Genomic DNA, 9,809 nt, shown 5'->3' with positions numbered 1-9,809 from the left:
AACCACCAGTTCTTGTTGGGTTATGGGCCAAAGAGGTCCCACTGCCTCCCCCCAAAACATTGTAGGCTGTTTCCAATGCTGTTGATTATTCTCCACAACTTGAGTGTAAGACCCTGTTGCTAAAGACAGCACATACTTATGCCAAAGAACATGGAGAAATCTAGTTGGTACTCAGCTGGAAGCTTCACTTCTATTGGATAGCATTCAGAGGAGAAAAGTCTCCTCACATGGTCTCACCCAACTATGAACTTTATGACCTATTATAACAACATGCATGGAAGATGTATCCACTGATAAGATAGTGGGGCAGATATTAATGGAGTGACTAATCACTTTTATAAAAAAGTAGAGTTCAGGTGTAATCCACGAGATGGAACCCATACCTAATATTGTTAGAAAGGCCAAGAATATCAGTCTAAAAAGTCAGGGCCCAGGGGAATACCTACCACTATTATTCTTGTAAATGAACATAGCAATAAACTACCTTCTAATAACAGATTGCTATATCCATTCATCAGAGCACAATTCAGTCCTCATCAAAAAGGCATCTTCTTGAGTAGATGGCAAATAAGATAGACATTCACCAGTGTACACTATGCAGAAAGTTACAGACTTTTGAGTGCTCAGCCATGAATGAGATGTCTTTGTCATACACCTCCACTCAAAGCTCAGTGATCTATATAGAAGAGGGGAACGAAATACTGTAATATCTAGAGATAGTAGTTTTAAGGAAATAGCATTTTCCAGACACAGAATGATAGATGCACATGCAAAGTCTCAGAGCCTTGACAATAAGCAGAAGACATGTATAAGCTACAGACAGACAGAGATCTGAACATGAAAGAGAAGAAATGGGCATAAAATTCCACATATAAACAGGATGATATTCTCAAATGATAGCTGTTGGGAGAGAAAAAGCAGATTTCTTTCAATGGAGTGACACCGGGTATTTCAACCACATTCTAGTTCAGGCCCCATGCTCAGGAGTAGATGATCAACACGGATCAGACTTCATGCTCTTAGTGGCTTTTTTTATTTCTTCCTTTTTTCCTTCCTTCCTTAACTTCTTTTCTTTGTTCCTTCCATTCTTCCTTTTTCTTTCTTTCTTTTTTGTAATTATTTTTGTTTTTTAAAGTATATACATGTTTTTATTGAAAATATTTTTTACACATAAAATATACTCTTATTCCTTTTTAATAGAGAAAGAGCATGAAGTTTGTTTGGTGGGTGACAGATCTATGAGGAGTTGGGGACAGGAAAGCATAAGCAAGATATACTTGGGATGGTTTGAAAGAAAATGGCCCTCAAAGGGATTATCACTGTTAATAGGTGTTGCCTTGTTGCAGGACATTTGTCACTATGGGCAGACTGTAATGTTTCTTTTGCTCAAGCTTCCCTCAGTGAATATTAGTCAACTTCCTGTTGCCTGCAAGATGTATCCCTGTCAGCTCCAGTGCCACATCTGCCTACATACCACCATGCTCCCCACCATGATGATAATGGATTGACTCTCTGGAAATGTAAGTCAATCTGTACAATTATATATTTTCTTTATAAGTGTTGTCATGGTCATGATATAGCTCCACAGCAAAGAAAACAAACAAAAACATTGTATCTCTAAAATATATATAAAAGAGAAAAACAATGAAGACTTTTCAAAATAAAGCTTGGCAGTATGTTGGAAATAACTTTCAGTGGCCACCTAGTGGTGCTAAAGAAAGCTACCAAATTTCCCATAGTTTTGCATCTTGCCACACAAAGGACCTAGCTGATCAGACTAGACACTGCCCAGTGTCTGCACCACTTTCAACAGGGAAAGGTGCTACAGAGAGCTCACTGAGCACACAGTATTTTAGTCTAGATGAGCACGTGCTTTGATTTTACTGTCTTGCTAGGCAGTTTGTGATTATAGAATAAATGATTCTAGAAAAGACAAGTAAAATTTCCCTCTTTTTAATTTTCAAGATCACCTTCAGGTATTTTTTCAATTCATTCAATAACTCTATAAAACAGCGCTATTATTTTAATATCATCATTATGCCTATCATGGATCAGACACTGCTTGGTACAAGAAACACAAAAAAACAAGGAAGATATAGCCCAGGCCTTAGGTGATGAAGAAGAAAGGTAAATGGAAGGCTTCTGTGGAGTATTCCCAGTTTCTTAACAGGCATACTAATGGTGAAACTAGGAGGAGACCACTGGTGTCACATGTTGTGGAGATGAAGGCAGAAATTATTCAACAGAGGCAAGTTGAGATGTCTATCTGACTTGTGTGTGGTCAGTCTGCTTAGACACCTGTTTTATGTGTAGAAAAAGGAGGCTGAATTAGCACTGAAGACTTAGCTTAAGTAATTCTTGAAATCATTTGTCAAAATTTTGTTCTATTTCAAATGCATAGAAAACAAGTAACATATTAAGGAAAAATAAAATTATGTTTTTTAGAGTGGTGATTTAAATGATAAATATTTCCCACAGTCTTGAGTATTTTAATACTTTTTCTCCAGTTGGTGGTACAGTTTGGGTAGGTTTAGGAGGTGTGGCCTTGGAGGAAGAATGCCATTGGGACAGTCATTAAGAGTTAAAGACTCACACCATTTCTTTATTTTTTTAATTTTAAATAGCTTGATTTACATGTCAATCCAAGTTCCCTCTCCCTCCCTTCCTCCCGCACCCCCCCACCATAGCCCCCACCCTCCCACACTATTGTGAATTCTTTACGCATAGTGGATATCTAGAATATATCATTTCATTCAGGGTAGGGTCCAGCCACTTCCCTAAGAGTCCAGGCAGAGAGAGCAACCCTCTTTGTGTTATGGACACACGATGTCTGTTAGTATTGGAGGGATAAACACTGATCCACTGCTCAGGACCCCATAGGTAGCCCAGGCCTCCTCATTGATTCTCACATTCAGGGGGTCTGGATCGGTCCCATGCTGGCCTCCAAGCTGTAGGTCTGGGGTCCAAGAGCTCTCCCCTGTTCAGATCAGCTGTCTCTGCTGGGTTTGCCAGCCAATTCTTTGACAATTTGCTCTTCGCTCCTCTCTTTCTGTCGCTGGGTTCCTTGGGTTCTGTTCAGTATTTAACTGTGGTTGTTTGCCTCTGCTTCCATCAGTCACTGGATGAAGGCTCCAGGATGGTTATAGACATCAAGTTCACTATCAGGAATAGGCATTTGAGGTGGTCTCTACATTATTGCTTAGCTTGCCAATTGGTGTCATCTGTTTAGATCACTAGAGGTCACAATGGTGCCTGATCTGTCTTCTAACCTATGATTCCCTCTTCCCCCTATTCTACCTGTCCAGTTGACCTTCTTGTTCCTCCACTTCCTACTCTCTCTTCCACTTCTCCCCCTCTCTATTTCCCAGGTCCCCCTCCTCCCCACCCCTCGCCGTGTTCCCCATCTGTTCAGAGGATCTTACCTCATTTCTCTTCTCTTGGGTACCATGTATATCTTTTAGGTTCTTTCCTGTTTCCCAGACTCTCTGTCTGTGGAAGTGCAGACTGGCCCTCTTCTGATCCATGTTTAAAATCCATATATGAGTGAGTACATACCATGTTTGTCTTTTTGTGACTGGGTTACCTCACTCAGGATGGTTTCTTTCAGTGCTATCCATTTACTTGCAAATTTCAAGATTCCATTGTTTTTTCTGCTGAGTAATACTCCATTGTGTAAATGTACCACATTTTCTCTATCCCTGTTTAGTTGAGGGGCATCTAGGTTGTTTCCAGGTTCTGGCTATTACAAATAATGCTGCTATGAACATAGTGGAGCAGATGCCCTTGTTGTATGAATTTGCCTCATTTGGATATATGCCTAAGAGTGGAATTGCTGGGTCTTGTGGTAGATTGATTCCCATTTTCCTGAGGAATCTCCGTACTGCTTTCCAAAGTGGCTGTACGAGTTGGCACTCTCACCAGCAGTGGAGGAGTGTTCCCCTGTCGCCACATCCTCTCCAGCATAAATTGTCTTTGGTGTTTTTGATTTAGCCATTCTGACAGGAGTAAGATGGTATCTCAGAGTTGTTTTGATTTGTATTTCCCTGATGGCTAAGGATGTTGAGCACTGTCTTAAGTGTCTCTTGGCCATTTTAGCCTCCTCTATTGAGAATTCTCTGTTTAGTCCTGTACCCCACCTTTTGATTGGGTCCTTTGGTGTTTTGGAGACTTGATTCTTGAGTTCTTTGTAAATTTTGGAGATTATCCCTCTGTCAGATGTGGGGTCAGTGAATATCTTTTCCCAATCTGTGGACTGCCTTTCTGTCTTGTTGACTGTGTCCTTTGCCCTACAGAAGCATTTTAGTTTCATGAGGTCCCATTTGTTAACTGTCAAACTCAGTGTCTGTGTCATTGGTGTTATGTTCAGGAAGTAGTCTCCTGTACCAACTCATTGAAGAGTATCTCCTACTTTCTCTTCTAAAAGTTTCAGTGTGGCTGGATTTATGTTGAGATCTTTGATCCATTTGGACTTAAGTTTTGTACAAGGCGATAAACATGGATCTATCTGCAGTCTTCTGCATACCAGTACCCAGTTATGCCAGCACCATTTGTTGAAGATGCTTTCTTTTTTCCATTGTATAGTTTTAGCTACTTTGTCAAAAATCAAGTGTTCATAGGTGTGTGGGTTAAAATCAGGGTTTTTCAATTCGGTTCCATTGGTCTACCTGCCTATTTTTGTGCCAACACCAAGCTGTTTTCAGGACTATAGCTCTATAATATAGCTTGAAATCAGGTATGGTGATGCCTCCTGAAGTTCCTTTATTGTATAGGGTTGTTTTGGCTATCCTGGACCTTTTGTTTTTCCATATAAAGTTGATTAATATTCTTTCCAGGTCTGTGAAGAATTGTGCCAGAAATTTGATAGGGATTGCATTGACTCTGTAGACTGCTTTTGGCAAGAATGACATTTTTATTATGTTGATCCTACCAATCCAAGAGCATGGGAGATCTTTCCATTTTCTGGTATCCTCTTTGATTTCTTTCTTTAAAGACTCGATGTTCTTGATATACATGTCTTTCACTTCCTTGGTTCACATTATCCCCAGATATTTGATGCTTTTTATGGCTATTGTAAAGGGTGAGGTTTCTCTGATTTCTTTCTCAGTCACTTCATCATCTGTATATAGTAGGGCCACTGATTTTTTGAGTTTACCTTGTATCCTGCCACATTGCTGAAGGTGTTTATCAGCTCTAGGAGTTCGCTTGCAGAGTTTTTCGGGTCACTTATGTAAACTATTATATCATCTGAAATAGTGAAAACTTAATTTCTTCTTTTCCTATTTCTATCCCCTTTATCTCCTTTTGTTGTCTTATTGCTGTAGCAAGGACTTCAAGTACAATATTGAAGAGATATGGAGATAGTGGACAGCCTTGTCTTGTTCCTGATTTTAGAGGAATTGCTTTGAGTTTCTCTCCATTTAGTTTGATGTTAGCTGTTGGTTTACTGTATATTGCTTTTATTATATTCAGGTATGTTCCTGTTATCCCTGATTCTCTAGGACCTTTATCATGAAGGGGTGCTGGATTTTGTCAAAGGCTTTTTCAGCATCTAATGAGATGGTCATGTGGTTTTTCTTTCACAGTTTATTCATATGGTGGATTACATTGATAGATTTTCTAATGTTGAATCATTGCTGCATTCCTTGGATGAAGCCTACTTGATCAGGATTGCAGGGATGGTACAATTGAGCGTTGTCCAATTTCCATGAGTTTGTGGGGTTTCTGCAAATTGTGTTGTTGTTGAATTCTAATTTTAATGCATGGTGGTCTGAGAGGATACAGGGGGTTATTCCAATTTTTTTGTATCTGTGGAGATTTGCTATATTTCCTATTATGTGGTCAATTTTAGAGAAGGTTGCATGTGGCGCTGAGAAGAAGGTATATCCCTTTGTGTTTGGGTGGAATGTTCTATAGATGTCTGTTAAACCCAGTTGGGTCATAACTTCTATTATTCCATTGTTTCTTTGTTAAGTTTCTGTCTGGAGGTCCTGTCTAGCAGTGAGAGCAGGGTGTTGAAGTCTCCCACTATTAGTGTGTGCGATTTTATGTGCAATTTAAGCTTTAGTAATGTTTCTTTCACAAATGTAGGTGCCTTTGTATTTGGGGAGTAGATGTTTAAAATTGAGACTTCATCTTGATGGACTTTTCCTTTGATGAATATGAAATGTCCTTCTTCATCTCTTTTGATTGATTTTAATTTGAAATCTAGTTTGTTAGATATTAGAATTGCTACACCTGCTTGTTTCTTGGGTCCGTTTGATTGGAAAATCTTTTCCCAACCCTTTACCCTGAGATCCTGTCTGTCTTTGATGTTGAGATGTGTTTCTTGTATGCAGCAGAAGGATGGGTTCTGTCTTCATATCCATTCTGCTAGTCTGTGTCTTTTTATAGGCAAGTTGAGACCTTTGACATTGAGGGATATCAATGACCATTGATTGATGATTCTTGTTTGTGCTTGATTTGATTTATTGATAGTGAAGTTATTTTGTATAGTTTCTCCTTCCTTTTACTTTTGGTGTTATGTAAAGTGGGATTATATATTGCCTGTGTCTTTGTGAGTGTAGTTATCTTCCTTGGATCGAAGTTTTCCTTCTAGCACTTTCTGTAGAGCTGGATTCATGGATACATATTGTTTAAATCTGGATTTGTCATGGAATATTTTGTTTTCTCCATCTATGATAATTGAAAGCTTTGCTGGATATAGTAGTCTGGGCTGGCATCCTTGTTCCCTTAATGTTTGTAGGACATCTGTCCAGGTTCTTCTGTCTTTCATCGTTTCCATTGAGAAGTCAGTGTAATTCGGATAGGTCGGCCTTTATATGTTACTTGGCCCTTTTCTTTAGCTGCTCTTAATATTTTTTCTTTATTCTGTATGTGTGATGTTTTGATTATTATATGGCGAGGTGACTTCTTTTTCTGGTCCAGCCTATTTGATGTTCTATAAGATTCTTGTATTGCCGGGCGGTGGTGGCGCACGCCTTTAATCCCAGCACTTGGGAGGCAGAGGCAGGCGGATCTCTGTGAGTTCGAGGCTGGGCTGGACCGATAGCCTCCAAAACAATGCAGAGAAACCCTGTCTCAAAAAACCAAAAAAAAAAAGATTCTTTTATTTTCATAGGCATATCCTTCTTTCGGTTAGGGAAGTTTTCATCTATGATTTTGTTGAATATGTTTTCTGTACCTTTGAGCTATATTTCTTCACCTTCTTCTATACCTATTATTCTCAGGTTTGGCTTCTTCACAGTGTCCCATATTTCCTGAATATTTTGTGTTAGGGATTTATTGGTTTTGAGGTTTTCTTTGGTTGACGACTGTATATCCTCTAAGGAGTCTTCAACCCCTGAGATTCTCTTTTCTATCTCTTGTATTCTATTGGTGATACTTGCATCTGTAGTTCCTGATTGTTTACCCAGCTTTTCCATTTCCAGCATCCCTTCGTTCTGTGTTTTCTTTATTGTTTCTATTTCAGCTTTCAATCCTTCAACTGTTTGAGTTGTTTCCTTCATTTGTTTGGTAGTTTTTTCTTGGTACTCTTTAGATTCTTTGAGAGATTTGTTTATGTCTTGAATTTTTTTCCCCATTTCATGGATTTTTTGTCTGTTTTTTCCTCTATTTCTTTAAGGGATTTCCTTGTTTCTTCTTTGAGGGTCTCTATCATCTTCGTGAAATGATTTTTAAGGTCTGTCTCCTCTGCTTCATCTATGTAGTGCTTTTCAGGTCTTGCTGGCATTGGTTCCCTAGATTCTGGTGGAGTCATGTTGGTCTTTTGACTGCTGAGTGAGCTCTTATTCTGTCTTCTTCCCATTTCTTCTTTCAGTGGGTGCTGGTGGGGTCTTTCTGTCTCCACTGGTCTCCTTACTTCCTGAAGCTAACTGGGAAGGGCTGATGTCTTTCCTAGCTGGGATTGCCGGAGTTTGGGGCCTGGAAGGGCTAGCTGGGATCACCAGAGATTGGGGCCTGGAAGGGCTGATGTCTTTCCTGTGTGGGCGGGTCTTCTGGATGCCAGGAGCAGCCTGGAAGATCGAAGATCAAGGGGATGGGGGTGAAATGGAGAATGGGAGAATGGGGAGTGTCCGCCTGGAGACCCAAGGTCATCTAGCTGGGATCGCCGGAGACTGCGGCCTGGAAGAGTGACTCACACCATTTCTAGTTCTTCATCTCTTCTTCAAGCTTCTGGTTAAAGATGTGAGCTCTTACCTTGCTTCTCGAACTGCTGTGACTGCTGTGTAGCTGTGCCTCCCCACAGTGATGGGCTCTTATGCCTCTGACTGCACAAGCTAGATAAACTTTTCCTTCTGTAAGTTGCCTTGATCATGGTTTTTTATTACAACAATAGAAAAACAAATCAATACAGGTAGTTAAGAAAAAGCAAAAGTGTGAGATCTATATATCTAGGACTCTTCTCCTTTGTCTGTCACCAGGAAGTCATGCATTTTAGTGAAATCACTTATTTAAACTTTATTTTCTATTCCATGAATGTTTGTCACATGGTATTTTTGATTATTAACCAATACCTTTCTGGGGTCTAACTCAGCTGTGATGGATTTTATATGCCAATGAATTATCTTTTTCATGCTTCTCTCAAAACAAAGTATGTAGTTTCCCCCAGAGTGTTAGATGTTTTCTAGACAGACTGTCATTTGGTGACAGGATATGACTTGCCACAGTAGCTCATAGAATGTACCACAGCATTTACCTGTCTGTGTATCTTAGACCACATATTCTCTGGAAGACAACTGGAATGCTATAGCGATAGATGTTCAGGTAGTACAATGCAGAGGCTTATATGTCAAGACTCCATCTAACAGCAGTGACAGTGAGACTCTTGTGTGCCCTCCACCCCAGAAAAACCTTAAAATGATTCCATGTCTAGCCAAAAATGTAACTGTAGCCTTGTTAAGAGAGTCTGACCGAGGAGGCTTGGAAGCAGGCACATGGTGGGCAGGCCTGGAGGAGGCGGGTATGGGCAGGCCTATGCACCTCCTGCCAAGCCTGAGGAGAGGAGAAGAGAGGTCACTGTGTGAAAGTGTATCTGCTACTGCCTCGCCAGGTGACTCTCAGAGCTGAGAGCTTCAGGAACAACCATTTCCTACTGACAGGAAGGGAAGGATTAGATCATTTTTGTGACCAAAGAAGATCATGAAACTCTTAGCAATGCAGAGCTGGTGGCTGATGACCCCAATGATCCCTATGAGGAGCATGGATTGATACTGCTCAATGGAGATATTAACTGGAATTGCCCATGTCTTGGGGGAATGACCAGAGGCTCATGTGGTTCCCCACAAGTCTTCTTTTCCTGCTTCTACTACAGCAAGGAGGAAGTCAATGGATCAGACCATATAGACCAGTTCTGGGCCATGCAGGATTGCATGCAGAAATATCCGGACCTTTATCCCCAAGATGAGAAGGAGGAAGAGGAGGCAAAGCCAGTGGAGCAGGTGGAAGAATCAGCTGCTACTAAAGCCTCTGCAGCTATAGAGCAGGGATCAAGCTCTTGAAGGCCACCACCCCTGGCTGCCACTCACCATGGGACTTTATGCACAATGCCTTTTGGTCACTTCTGTGAAAACTCTTTCCCTTTGTGCATTGCAATGCACAAAATAACTTATTTTAACGATAAGGGGTCTTGGTTACTTGTCATGTACACTGAAGAAAGGGGTTGTGTATACACCTATGTCCTGCATAATCCTGTCCTTGAGCATTAAGCTACTACTGGAGGGACTCTGTGATTGCTCAGGATTTTGCCACTTTGAAATACTGTGCTGAGGTTTCTCAGCAACCAAAAGTTGTTATTCAGGTAATTCAGTTGA

The 9,809-nt window shown here is 40.5% G+C and overlaps 1 pseudogene; it reads left to right on the top strand.

Moving 5' to 3' along the window:
- The first annotated feature begins 8,933 nt into the window (after positions 1-8,933).
- LOC101826016 lies at positions 8,934-9,497 on the top strand (annotated as a pseudogene).
- Positions 9,498-9,809: the final 312 nt, after the last annotated feature.

Source organism: Mesocricetus auratus, unplaced genomic scaffold (genome assembly GCF_017639785.1).
Source record: "Mesocricetus auratus isolate SY011 unplaced genomic scaffold, BCM_Maur_2.0 Super-Scaffold_100676, whole genome shotgun sequence".
Lineage (NCBI taxonomy): Eukaryota > Metazoa > Chordata > Mammalia > Rodentia > Cricetidae > Mesocricetus > Mesocricetus auratus.
Note: the sequence above shows the minus strand (reverse complement) of the source record. Positions and strands in the feature narration are given on the sequence as shown.